General features: G+C 37.6%; 1 long non-coding RNA gene across 1 annotated transcript; it reads left to right on the forward strand.

Moving 5' to 3' along the window:
• Window positions 1–13,739: 13,739 nt before the first annotated feature.
• On the forward strand, window positions 13,740–14,321 carry LOC131856171 (uncharacterized). The gene is made up of 2 exons (XR_009358317.1): window positions 13,740–14,013; window positions 14,057–14,321. It is a non-coding gene; the product is annotated as an uncharacterized LOC131856171 (long non-coding RNA).
• Window positions 14,322–15,311: the final 990 nt, after the last annotated feature.

The raw sequence follows: 15,311 nt of genomic DNA on the forward strand, positions 1-15,311 counted from the left end.
AAGAGGGGCCTGCACATGCAAGAAGGCCAACTGCCTAGTGCTCACTGCTCAAATACAAAATAGGAAGTCTCACTGACTTACAAAATGGATTATATAAATCCAGTGTCTTGTATTGCTTCAAAATAGCATCTATAATGCCAGATCTAGTACCAGTTTCTGCTCTGCTTCTTACATAAACCCTTAACCTATAATTCGCATAATAGGTCTACCTTATTTCACCCAATTACATTCCTCTTACTTACACAAAATGTTCTACAATGATCTCTCTTATATAAGAGTCATTTTACAACTTGCCAAGTTGGCTTACAATGATTTTAAAAATAGTTAAAAAAATATATTACAACAAAAATCTTGTCGACCTCTGTGTCGGTATGCTACCTTTCACTGCCTGTGTCGGTGATCTGAGTGCCGGTGTAGAGTTTGATCTTGCTAGTGCCGGTGGAATGACTTGCCGATGTCATAGGATTATAAGGTTGCCATCAGAGACAAAACCTTCAATCACCTACAATGTCTCATTGGAGTGTGCATATGCCAACAACCTTTGGTTCTTTATCAGGGACCAATGGCAGCAAATCCTCCACCTATGCCTACAAACCCAACATTTGAGTTTCCTATTCCTGACCAGCATGATAATGCAAACTTGAAGAATATACCAGCCTCTTCTCTTCCAAAATTTCATGGCTTGGTGACAAAAGATTTAGATACCTTTCTGTTTGAATTTGACATCCTCTGTAGAAGTTATGACTATACCACTGATGCCCATAAACTCAAGTTATTACTTGCTACTCTGAAAGAAGCTAATCTGAGATGGTTTATGAGTCTAAGTAGAGATGTAATCACTACATGGGATGAAATGAAGACAAACTTCTTGGATAAGTACAAAGATTATTGTAGTGGGATGGACCGACATGGTGATGATATCTTCTGGATGACACAAAAAGAAGTTGAGAGTCTGGAAGATTATCTAGAGACGTTTCTGTTTAGTGTCTGAAAATCCAAGCATAGCACCTTGAGTGAAGAATCCATAAAGTTGATTTTTCTAAGGGGAATCAATGAAGACTGTGTTGACTCATTAGACCTCATGGGAGGAGGAGACATTACTCAAGTTCAGTGGGATGACATCAAACAAATCTATCAAAAATGTTCCAGAGCTTCAGCTAAGAAGGGAAGATAGTATAGGTCTGGTTTTTCAATTGCAAATACATCTACAACAATTTTAAGGATGGAGATAACACATTTGTTAAAAGAATTTAAAGAAAATATTATTAACAATATGGCTACTTAGTTGGATACACTTCAAACAAGAAAGAAGCATGAGGAAGTAGAGGCCATGCTTGTTGAGTTTTGTCCTCACTGTCAGAAAAAGAAGAGGGACTATAAATGTAAACTCCTAGCTAAAATTGATAGCCATCAGGCTTCCTTAGATTTCAAGCCAGTCTATGGAGATGATGAAAAACTCTTTTATGTTACACAACGAAGGCCTTGGCCTCCAAGACAAGGTATCCCACAAGATCCATTGTCTTTTTCTAATCTTTATATGAACTTCAATGCACAAAATAATTAGTGGCAACCTCCATACTCACAAAATTTTGGAAATTATACCCCTCAGTCTTGGAACAACTCTAAAAACCCTTGGCCCAATTATCAGAGTTCGTCCTCTCAGTGGCAGCAACCACAAGGAAATTGGTCACCTCCTCAAGGTAACTGAAAATAGTCACCACAATGGAGGGGAGGTCAGTAATGGGAAAACCAATCATCAGGTTTCCTATAGCCACAACAATAAAACATGTGCCAAATCCAAATAACAAACCTCAACAACAACCAATTTTTTTTTCAACTGATCCTAATCAGTATCTTGCATATTCTCTTGATATAAGTGATATTCACTTACAGTCAAGAACAACTTTGCCTACCCCATCTCCTCCAGCTATAACAGAATTACCATTTGAGGAGGTTTCTCAAGATACCACACCTGATCAACCTAGAAATCCTGAGCAGGTACGTCAATCTGAGACTCCAGGAACACCTATTAGAACTCCCCCATTTCCTCAAAGATTACAAGTAGAAGTGTCTGGGCAACAGGATGACATAAATTTTGATCTTATTGATCAATTAAAACATATATGTGTAAAGATTCTACTGTTTCAAGCTATTAAGGATATTCCCATATATGGAAAAGCTATTAAAGAGACATATCTAAAAAAACCTGCATGCAAGAAAAAGGACCCAAAAACTGTACATGTAGTAGGGCAATTGGTTGATATTATGTTAAGAAAAGTTGTTGTCTCTAAATATTCTGACCTAGGTAGTCCTATTGTGAAGGTAGTTATTAATGGAACTCAAATTAAAAATGGCTTGATAGACTTAGGAGCAGCCATACATGTGTTGACCTAGGATGTCATCTAGCAACTCAATATTACTAGTCTTAGATCTACCCCAATGGTCCTGCAACTTATTGATAGCTCTACTGTCTGGCCTGAAGGGATGGTTGAAGATATTGTTGTCACACTAGATTCTTGGGAATATCAAGCTAATTTTATAATACTCTCTCCTAAGGCAACATTGGGTGGATATCCAATCATTTTGGGAAGACCTTGGCTTGCTAGAGCTGATGCATACATAGATTACTGATCAGGGGATATGACCATTTCAGATGGTATCACTACAAAAAATGTTGCACTTTATTCTCCAACACAACCACAACCTCATCAAGAGAAAGTAGTATGGCCAGATATAGGAGAAGAAGCAGAGGAAATTAATTATGTTCAACAACTAATGATGTTAACTAGTGAACCATTCATAGAAATCCAAGAAGATGATAAGGTAATCTCTAACATCATAGGAAACCATTATGGAGCAGCTCATCAGTCATCTTTTATACCAGCAAGTCCTTCACATACTCTTCTTCTATCTACAAGTTCTTTAGATTCTCCTACAGCCACAAACATATTTCATACCTTATTACTACAGGAAATCCAAACCACTTGTTTATCTAAAATATCTAATATTGAGACAGTCACTCAAGTAGAGGTTGCTCTAGGAAGGAATTTGAATGCCAATAGTCAACTTAAAATAGACCAAAGGTTGTCATTAATAGAATTACTCAAAGTCCAAAAACAAGCCTTCGCATAGGATTATCATGACATGAAGGGATTAAATCCTACATTGTGCACCCACAGAATTTATATCAGAGAAGATTGTAAACCAATTAGACAACCTTAGCAAAGGATTAATCCTGCACTAAGGGAAATAGCTAAGGAGGAACTACAAAATTTTCTTAATGCAGGATTCATTTACCCAATTTCAGACAGTCAATGGGTCTCTCCCCTGGTTATAGTTCCAAAGAAAGGAGGAAAATAGAGAGTTTGTGTGGACTATAGGGAGCTCAACACTGCTACCAAAAAGGATCACTTTCCACTTCCATTCATAGATCAAGTATTTTATTCTCTAGCAGGTAAGCAATACTTTTCATTCTTGGATGGGTTTAGTGGTTATAATCAGATCATAATAGCTCCTGAAGACCAAGAAAAGACCACCATCACTTGCCCTTGGGGAACATATGCCTATTTAATTCTCCCTTTTGGTCTATACAATGCTCCTGCAACCTTTCAAAGGGTTGTCCTCAATATATTCTAAGATATATCCCATGATTGTATGGAAATTTACATGGATGATTTTACAGCTGATGGAGCCACTTTTAAGGAAGCATTGCAAAATCTTGCCAAAGTGTTGCAGTGGTGTGAGGATCATAATTTGTCCCTAAACAGTGAAAAATGCATCATGATGATGCAAGAAGGAATAGTGTTGGGGCATCGTATTTATCAATCAAGTATTCAAGTTGATTTAGCCAAAATTGAGGTAATACTTGATTTTCTTGCCCCTGCAAAACAAAAGGATGTAAGAAGTTTTTTAGGCCATGCAGGTTACTATAGGATATTTATCAAGGACATTAGTAAGCTAGTAGGACCTTTGTATTCTCTCTTAACAAAAAATGTTGAGTTTGAATGGACAATAACATGTGAAGAGGCATTTTCTAATCTTAAAGGAGCCTTAACCCAAGTCCCTATGCTTTAAGGGCTTGATTGGTCTCTTCCTTTTCACATTCATATAGATACATCAAATTTTGCAATAGGAGTAGTCTTTCGGCAGAAGCAAGGAGTTTTGGAGAGTGCAATTTACTATATCAACAAAAATTTGCAAGGACCAAATCTAAATTATACTATCACTGAAAAAGAAATGTTAGTTGTTATCTATGCCCTCAATAAGTTCAAACACTATATCACTGGTTATCAAATATTTGTGCATACTGATCATGCAGCCATCAGGTACCTCATGAATAAAAGTTCCATTACAGGTAGGTTGGCAAGATGGTTGTTGTTAATGCAAGAATTTGACATCACTATCATAGACAAGCCAGGTAAAGAAAATGTAGTGACAAACTTTTTGTCCAGAATTCAAACACCGGATAGTCCTGAAGCCATTGATGATTCTTTTCCAAATGATAATTTGTTTTCAATTAATCTGAATATTCCATGGTATGCTGACATAGATAAATACTTAGCAGCTAACAAAATCCCTCCTCATTTCTCACCAAAGGAAATAAGATTGTTGGTAGAAAAGAGTTTCAACTTTTCATGGATAGTAGATTGCTTATTCTATATAGGGCCAAATCAAGTTATGAGGCGATGTGTTAGAGAAGATGAAACTTATGATATCCTTCATGCCTATCATGATGAGCCTTGTGGAGGTCACTTTTCTACCAAGAGAACAACTCTCAAGATACTGACTACAGGGTATTATCAGCCAACTTTGCACAAGGATGTGGTTAAATATACTAGGAAATGTGATAGATGTCAAAAATGGGAAGACCAACTCAGTCTGATGAAATTACTTTACATCCACAAGTGGTTGTTACACCATTTGACAAATGGGGGTTAGACTTTGTTGGGCCAATTGATCCATCATCAAATGGTCGGTCATACATTCTTGTATTTACTGACTATGTCACAAAGTGGGTTGAGGTCAAAGCATTCAAGCATGCCAGGGATAATAAGGTAGCATAATTTTTATATGAAGAGATCTTTACTCGGTATGGAGTTCCTAGAGAGATTGTGATAGATCAAGGGGCACAATTCACTTCCACTTTGATCACCACCCTGGTTAATGAATATAATATAAGGCACAGAAAGTCCACTCCCTACCATCCTCGGGTGAATGGACAAGCAAAGATCACTAATAGGGAACTTAAATCTACATTGACCAAGACATGAGCTCTTAACTGTAAGGATTGGTCTAGCAAGTTATTTGAACCAGTATGGGCTTATCGAACCACTTGGAAAACCACAACAGGGTTCACACCCTTTGAAATGGTGTATGGGACAAAAGCTATGATGCCTATGGAATTTGAGCATAAAACCCTAAGAACAGCCAATGCCTTGGATATGATTCTTTCTGTAGCACAACAGGAAAGGCTCGTGTAGCTTAATGCCTTAGATGAAATAAGAAATTCAACCCCGCAACACATTGAAACTGTAGTCACATAAATCTGTCCATTTAATTAAATAAATATTTGATATTTATTTGATTAAAAACCCACTAGCCATCAGTTAATTAAATTAATATTTAATTGATTCATCAATCATTCTCCTATTAATTAAATAAATTATTTAATTTATTTTAATTGATTCATTAAACCAAAATCACAATCAATTAAATGAATAAATTCTATTTATTTCATTTAATCCCCTTTCCTCTTTTAAATAAATTAAATAAAATATTTATTTAAATCATTAAATCCCCCCCCCCCCCACATGAATTCTCCTAAAAATGCAACTTGCACCTATTTATTGAAATAAATGAATTTTATTTTAATAAAAATCCTATTTTCCCTCACCCACCAAATCCACTTGCCCTTCCTAAATTCTTCTAGAACCTATCTAATCCTAATCAGTTAGCCTAAACCATCCCCTAATTATTGTCACATTCCTAAGCAACTTGGAGTCACTTCTCAAAGACTTCAAAGTCTTTGAAAAGCATTTAATGCTTTGTGTGTTCAACAATGTAACCTCTAAAGTCTTCCAAACCACTTATGGCTCTTACATGACCATTTATGGTTAACCCCTAACTCAACCCTCATGTGAATCATGTGTCTCCTCAAGCATTTATTGCTTTGACCATGGTTATCCCTTTTACCTTTGCACAAGAGTTTATCCATTGGATAAAAGCTTTATTCTTTGAATAAAGAATTTATTCACTCAACCCAACCTTGACCTTAACTCCCAAGTTAACCTTCAGGTCATGTCAAGCATTTAATGCTTACTCCCTATCATCTCAACCTATCTCATATTGACACTTGCCATCTTGGGATTGGGTTGAAAGCCCTCACATGGATTGAATATCATTCAATCCTGACCCTTGTTGAGATTACTCAATCTCAACCATCCACTACTCCATTTTTCCTATAAATAGAACCCATTTCTTCATAATCCAGATCCTAAAAACTTGTATGCATTTAATCTATAGTGAATTTTAGAGAGAGAATTAGCATAAATCACATATATTGTCATTTTGGACTAAAATAAATCTTAGTTCATTTCATAATATATCTAATTAGTTTGTTTTACACTTGCATAGCATAGTTAATCATCTACAATCTTGAATCTCCATAAGCATCCATAGTGCAAAAAGCTACTGAGAGCTACACTAATTTGGAACTTGGAGAGGAGAGGAACAAAGGAGAAGGAGCTAAGAGCATGTTAGAAGGCATTTGGAGATGCTTTGTGATATTTGTTTCCCTAGTTAAATACTTTAGCATGTTTTTAGTGTCTCTTTTGATATGCTTTCTTAGATTAGTCTTTGGTTGAATAACACTAACTTTTGATCCTTGTTTCTTGTTGTTTTTGTGTGTTATACCACCATGAGATTTAATCTAACACTTGTCCATTTTGTAGAACATCAGAAACAATTCAGAATCAATGCATGAAGTGGCCTGATCCCTATATAAAAGACAAAACATTCCAACGAGGTGATTGGGCCCTTCTCTATGATTCAAGGTATAAAGATAACTTGGGAAAATTGCAGACACGCTGGTTAGGGCCTTATGAGGTAATTGAAATATTCTCTAATGGTGTTGTACGATTATCCATAGTTGATCCTATCAAATTCAAATTGCTACTAAATGGTCATCGCCTACGCGTCTACCACAAGCCTCTTAACAAGGATGAATTCCTACAATAATTCTCCAAACCAGAAAATCCTAAGATTTCTGCAGCAATAGGTGGTGGCTTTGCCGTTACCTCTTCATCCTAAATCTTTACTACATGCTCATAATAAATACTTCCATATCTGGTGGAAGTACATTTGTGCGCAATAAATATTCCATTTCCGCATTCACTCATTTCCTTCCACTTCTTTCATTCATTTCCACCTTGGTTTCCATGCATGATGGCTCAATGTCCTGTATAATAAATTTCTTCAGCTGTAGTCATTATCGCACGATGTTAGGTACACTTGTGTGTATTTATTTTTGTTACATGTATATAGTTAAACCATATTTCCTATCATTATGATATTTGCATAGTGTCCTTTTCAGTCCTCCTCCACATGTGTGGACACCTATTATACCTTAGGTAGGGGGGAAGTACGATGTGAATTATTCTAGCAGATAATTCTTATGACATCATAGATTGAGTTTAATTTTTCAAATTTTTGGTTTGAGGTGATATTATGTACTCTGTCCTTTTGTCTGCCTAGAGTTATTTTAGAATTGCAGTTGGGTTCCGACCAAATAAGAGCATATTGAGTATATTTTAGTTGTGGAATTGGGCAAATTTATGCCATTGGTGAGTTGAGAGTATTATTGCTGCAATGGGTAGTCCACCTATTCATCATGAACTGACAGTTCATGAAATCCTTCTTCAAGACCAAGATTGTGAGCCAGTATTCCACAATAGTGGGTGGCTAGATTATTTTTTGAAGCTGACTAAGTTTAATTAGGAAATTGTAAGGGAATTTACCTGCACATTTTCAGATGGAGAAGCCCGGGTAAAAGGGTTGAGATTTATGGTAACAGAAGAAAAAATTGTAGAAGAAACTGGGTTGCCAACAGATAGAGAAAAATACCCTAAATCTAAGGACGCACATAGTGCGAGAGCAGAGTTTATACCATAGGGAGACCAACCTTTGGTAATAGATAGATAAGGAACTAGATGAGAATATCTTTCACTTGAATGGAGAGCAGTAGCATTGTATATATTTAAGTATTTAACTTGTGAGGGAAGATTCTCGTGTCTACATTCCCATCATTTCAAGCTTCTGAGTCATCTACGCCATAGGAGAAGGATGAATGTTCCGAACATATTGTACAATCTTCTTTCCATAAGCGCAGTAGAAACCCAAAAAGGTAGGCCTCGCTCTATTTCTCACCATTGTCTGATTAAGTTGTTGGTTGAAAGATCTTTAAGATATGTCTCTTCGATGTCTTGGAATGAATTTGTTGAAATTAGAATATTTAGGATAGATAATGTGGGTCTAGTAGAACCGCTTCCATCTCAAGAGCGGGAAAATTTTGAAAATCTTGAAAAACATAGTTCCTCTATTGAACCCTCATCCTCCAAGATATTGCTAGAGAAAAATGTTCCTAAAGTAGAGGAACCCTTACAAGAAGAATCTTCAGCAGGGGTTCCTTCTCAAAGCCTAATAAAAACTAGGGCTACTACACAAAGGGAAAAAGGCAAAGGGAAACAAATTGACATAGAAAAGAAGGAGGAGAAAAGTAAAAGTGGGGATTTACCCTCTCCTATTGCAAAAACAGTCCACTCCAGAGTGATGTTCCTTCTTCTCCACCTAAAGAACTCCAAAGGGAAGAAGAAAAAGATGAAGAAGAAGAGTTTCAGAACCTTCATGCGCAGCTGTAGGAAGAAGTAGGTTTTTATGGGCTTGATAGTTTAGCATCTACTACAAAGCAAGTTATTGAAGTAGAAAACAGAATTGAAAAGATGAAGCCTAGGGAACCTATTCATAGACCACCAACTTCTCTTACCGGTCATGCAGTGGCACTTGCCCTTTACCAAGAATTGGAATTAGAAAAAGAAGAAATGCAGAGGATAATTAACCAACATAAGAAGATCATTGAACAAAAAGATGAGAAAATTGCTCAGCTTAAAACTAAGTTGGAAATGGTAGCCACTATGGTACCACAACTAATGCAATGTTGAAAACCTCCTTGGGTTTACTCTCTATATTTAAAGGAACAACATATTTGTTTTCAGATGATGAGAATTATCAAGGATCTAAGTCCCTCTTTGTAGACACCAGAGGAATTCTATCATGTTTATCAAACATCTCCTACAACCATTAAGAATCTGCTCTATTAATTTTATTTACATAATTACGTTGTTCTTGATGATGTTGATTAGAACCATCTCCTCTATATTGGAGATATCTAGCTGAGAGCTCTCATGTCTGTTGGCATATGCACACTCCAATGAGACATTGTATGTGATTGAAGGTTTTGTCATTGATGGCAACCTTGCAATCCTATGACACCGGCAAGGCATTATACCGACAATTGAATATATAGCAAACCCTACTATTGTCGAAGTTATAAAAAGACCTAGGCCCGTATTTCAATTAGTTCCTGAAGTAGCAAAGAAAGATGATACCTTAGGTGCTTTTCCTCAAATTCCTAAGGGAGTTATTTATGCTGAAGACCCTAGAATTTACATTCATTGTAACATTGAGGAACTAGGAGATGAAGAGATTAAAACCATGTTTAAAACTATGATATGTGATGAATCCGGCAATGTAAAAGATGAACACAAGATCATTGAAACCCTAGGATTTATAGATATCCTTAGCATTCCTGAATTCCCCAAGGATGTGATTAGGATACTCTTAAGTAGGGTACATGGTGAATTTTTCTAGCTAGATGCAATTCACAAAATCACTAAGGAAGCTATGAAAGCTGTCACAGGGTTATCGACCACCGGTAAAAGACTAGACAAAACTAAGCAAACCGGTATAACAAAGGATGAGTTAGCAGCTCCACAACCTGAAACTCACCTATCACCAGTAGGTACTTCTTCAGAGAGTGATATGCCTACAACTTTCAAGAGAGTTGTAAGGAAAAGAGATCCCTCACCAGCAACCACACCCTCACCTAGGAGGACAAGACAAAAACAACAAGCAGTGACATCTTTGGTAAGAAAGGCTACACTAAAGAAGAAGAAACTGACACCCAAAAAGAAGAAAAGGACAAACAAGGACTTGGCCCCTCTTGATATACTATTGAATGAAATTATAGAGGAAGGCAAATTGAAGAGTTTAGAGAAAACATATGACACTCTGACAACTGATGAAAAAGAACAAGTAGAAAACAGTGTTATATTACATATGGATATGTATAAGAAATTTTTGATGGAAGTAGTAAATGAAATTCCAAATGAACTATTTAAGAGACTGGAAGCAAGAAGACAAGCAGTAATAGAACTGGACAAGAAAATAAAGATTGAAAATCTACTTGCTATATATCTGGTGAATTCACCCAAAGAAATTGATGATCTAATTGCTCAAGCCAACCAGTCAGTATTTTCTACTGCACACCAACATATTGCTTTAATTGTAGGAAGAGTTAATGAGGTGACTAAGGAGACAGAAAATAGATGGGATATATTCCTAGTTGAAATGTGGCGACTGATCATCGAAGTACTATACACTTAGCATGTATCCTTGTCGGGGTAATAAAACCCTAAAAAGGTCGATTTTGTTTTTGCCCTAAAAATGCATGTTATAAGCGGCTGGGATGCTTAAGGCATTGTAAGGTTGATGTACTATTTTTGCTAGATAATAAGAAAGATTGGATGGCTGTGTATGGTGGACGTAACCCATTCTGGGTGAACCACGTTAAATCTCTGTGTTATCTATGTCCTGTTTTATTTCTTTATTTTTGTGTTTAAGTTTGCATATAATTGTTAGTTCATATTTTCTTCAGATCTGCTTGAAACCCTAACAATTGGTATCAAAGCGAGGTTTTTTTGTAAATTGGTAGGACTTTCAGATTTGAGTGGGAGCAAAGGAGGATTCCAAATTCAAGGTCGAAAAGTTTAACGGCCAGAATTATCAGTTATGGAAAATGCAGATGGAGGATTACCTGTATCAAAAGGATTTGTGGTGGCCATTAGAAGGAAAGGCAAAGAAAGTGACCACAATGTCAGATGAAGAATGGGACATTTTAGATAGAAAGGCACTGGGATCCATTCGATTGTGCCTTGCACAGTCTATAGCTTTCAATATAACAGAAGAAAAAATGGTTGTAGATTTGACGGCGACTGTTGGGACTAATTAAAACTGAGTCAAGTTTGTAGGCCTATTTCAAAATTTTGCTCAGTATGTCAGAAAAGTACCTAAATAAGTCAGTTTGAATGGCTTAGTTTGCGAGAGGGCAAAGTAGAGCCGGTTGATTTTCAGAGGGTAAGGCTCGGGATTCATGCCCCACACCTTTCATTTGGCCTATTTAGTGATGTGCAACTTTCAGAATTCAGTTTGGATAAGTTTACTAGGTACCCATTTCGAGGGGTGAGCTGAAAGTGCATTTTAGGCACAAATGCAAATTTTATGGAATAGCCTTCTTTGAGCGATTACATCTTTTTCCCTATTGATCGTCATGGAGAAATTCAAAATGGATTCAATTATATGCATAAATGTGAGTCAGCTTGCAAAATTTCAAGTCCTTATGAATCCGTTTGCTCAGTTTTCAAAGCTCAATCTGTTTGTAGTTTGTGATGTTTGCACAAGTGTAAAAATGTTCCGGTGAGCGTCATGTCAGAATGTTTGTTCCGGGCTAATGTTGGTATAAATGGTGAGCTACATTTCAAATTTCAAGCTTTTATCAATCCGTTTGATCGGTTTTCAAAAGGATTCATTTTGCCATCAAATTCAGTTATCCGCACTTCCAATGTTAGATCAGTTAATGTAGCCGTTTTGGTGAGCGCACCGTTTGCATCCTGTCAGTCTGGTGATCAAACTGAGAATTCAAAGATTTAACATGTACTTAAAGGTACCTATGTTCCAAATTTGAGAGCCTACGGAGGTCGTTTGATATTTTTGAGAAAGGCATCATGTGTTGCCAGAACATTGACTTCATCAGGTCCGCAGTGTCGACAAAGCCAGTTGGCCGTTTTCGGAAATTAATATCTCTTCACTCGGGACTCATCTTGAGAAACCATTTGGTAGATGTCATCCTTGTATATCAAAGTACACGCTTGTCAGATGGCGAGCTCCAGAAAGGTGTTTTGACAGGTTTGAAAATTACGTCTTCGCGATTAAATGCGAAAATTGTGGCGTAATTGCCTGAAGGATGTAAAATGCAATTTTATGATCCAAAAGTGGTGCCGACCGATTCCAGAGGTTTGTTTGAGGTTCCTAAGATATTCCAGAGGCCAGTAGCTTGAAAACGAAATTTTTTTTTAGTCAGACCCACTCTGGGGCCCGACTTGACTTGTTGCTCCAGGCATCTTTTCAGGCAAAGTTTTAATTGTTATTTTAAAATCATATGTTATATGATTCAAGGTTTAAAGTGAAAGCCAGATAGGAGGAGATTATGGACCCTAGCTTCTCACTAGACCATGAGTGGTGGTTCTTAGTCTTATTGTTTGGTAGCATGGTATGGAAAGAAGAATTTCAACTTTCATGGTGGTGTATGATATTAGCATTGCGGATTGGCATGGTTCTTAACTTTTTCAATTAGAGTCATTCAAGCAACTACAAATCAGCAACCTAAGTGAATCATTTATGATTTAAGAGTGAAGCCCAGTCATCTTGCTGAATATTGGGAACAACCTCCAAAGACCTCTCTCACGTGGTGTTTGAAGGAGCCTGCAGAAGCCATTGCTGGACATGGAGAGTGTGAGAGCAAAAGAAAATTAACAGCAAATGCCATTTTGTTTTCTCTATTGTGTGCGTGGCATTGGAGGTACCAAGTGCATTGAAACTCCCTTTGATAGCAGCTACAACAGCAATAAACTTTCAGACAAATGCATTTGGCAGGTGTAAAATTAAATCTCCTTTTGCAGCGTTGAAGATGGAGTTTGGAGGGCTCAAAAACTTCAAACAAAATGAAATTGGCAGTTCATGTGGTGGTGAACATACAAGTTTAAAAGGAAACCATTCAAACAAATGCCAGTAAAGTCCTCCCTGTGTGATCATCAGAAGGCAATGTGTTTTTTTTTAAAGCAAAGTTCAAATGCATGTTTGCCAGCAGCTGGAGTCTTTTAAAACAAATACAATGTGCAGCAGGCAAGACTTCAACAATCAGACCCTCCCTCCACGTGAGCCCTCCAAAAAATGCAATTGGTGTATGCCTGAATCCTCCCATGCTGTGTATGGAAATTGAAAGATTTTTAAAATTCGAACCAATGCAAACAATCTTCAGCTCCCCTCTTCTGCGTAACATGGAGATTGGAGTGGAGCAAACAAACCTCACCTCTCACGTAGTGTTTGAAGGCAAAGTTCAAGGTTTTCAAAGCAAATATAAACCAGTCCAATGCTCCTCACGTGGTCTCCTTTGGTAGCAACATCAAATCCCATTCACAAATGAAAGCCCCAGGCAAGGCGCCATTAAAAGTTTCAAAAAATGCACAGTTTCAGGCAAACACATTATCCCACATTGGCTGTGCACTGGGATTTTTTGGTATTTATATACAAAAACGCACCATACTATAATGTCAAAGCCTTAAAGGCTTTTGACACAAGGTGCCCATGGGTGCCCAAGGTGGGCCCACGCGTGAGCACGCTTCCCGAGGCGATAGAGGAGTTGACTGGATGGCGATTAGGTGGACCCCATGCGGGCACGCTTCCCGAGGCAAGCAGGCGAAATTTTGCAGACGAAGGTCGGGTTAACGAGTGAGCAGGTTCGAGATGGATCGACGGTGCGCGCTATTTCGCAAAGGGAAGATGCACGCGAGTTAAGGCTGCGAAATAGCGAAAGTGAACGAGATCCATCCACGTGGCACGTAGGTGGCGGGTACAGTCGGCAGTCCAGCAAGCGGGTCCCGGTGAGGTGGCGATGACGTGGCATACAAGCAAGCGGCCAAGTGGCAGTGACGAAGCAGATGACGTGGCGATGATGAGGTGTCATCCCAGGTGGCATCCGGTCAACCCCATCAGCCAATCAGAGGCCGCCACGTGGCAAGGCGTCAGAGCACAAATGGAGGCAAAAATCAAATTTTAAATGAATAAATGATATAGTTTAGACTATATTGAAATTCGAAATATTTAAATGATGGATCCATGATGAGAATTAATTCGCCCAGGGTCCAATTTTTGGCCAAAGTATAAAGTATTATATATCGCCGAAAAGCTCTCGGAGCGAGGAATCTGATTATGAAGTTAATTTGGACAAATGTGAAGTATTTTAGAAGCATTTTTCACGGGAACGAAATTCAGTTAGAGAAGGGACACTTGGCAATTCAGTTACAGATTTGATTTGGTTCCCTCTCTCTTTTTATTCCCCATTCTTCTCAGTTGTAAGGGTTCCAGAATTCTGTGAGAATGGCTCCAGTTTTCATGGTTTCCAATTTTGAGCATTCTTGAAGATTGTACAGGGCAGGGTTTTTCCTTCAGTAATGGAGTTCAATTCTTGCTATAGGTGTTTTTAGTTGCAGGGTCTTGTGTATGTAAGGCATACATAAATTCACACAGGATTGTCTCTAGATTTGTATTTCCATTTTATCAAATCAGATCCTCAAGGAGGATGAAATTTGTTATCTCAAGGAGATAGTTATGATTGTTTGCAGGGATTCTTCAAGGAAGGATTTAAATTCTACAATAAATCATAAAAATGGAATATAGTTTCAAGATCTGATGATTTTGTGAATGATCTTAGTAATGCATTTATGCAAGGCATTAATGCATGAATATTTAATAATGAAGATGGATTTGCAATCGAAGCTTTCATTTATAGTTTGATGTATGACTCTGTTTCCCTTGGATAAGGCACTGATCTTGCAATTAAAGGGGTTCTCAAACCAATTTAAAATCTAATCAGAATATCTTTAGTATGTTATGTTTTGAAATGTTTCATCTATCTCATGCTCAAGCATAGTTGAGTTTCATGTGTAGATCTAGCCCATCTGCAATAAACTACTTGTTTTGGAGCCCTAGTGAGATCTATCTGTTTATGTTGATGCTGTCATAGGTGTGTAATAGGTTTAATTCTAAGCATCAAAGGTATACCCGCCTAGGTTTTGCAGAGCCTGAAGAGTAGAAGGATTCATATCCTTGTCATGTTGTCCAAGCCCTGAAGTTCTTCATAG

Source organism: Cryptomeria japonica, chromosome 6 (assembly GCF_030272615.1).
Source record: "Cryptomeria japonica chromosome 6, Sugi_1.0, whole genome shotgun sequence".
In the NCBI taxonomy this organism is placed as follows: domain Eukaryota; kingdom Viridiplantae; phylum Streptophyta; class Pinopsida; order Cupressales; family Cupressaceae; genus Cryptomeria; species Cryptomeria japonica.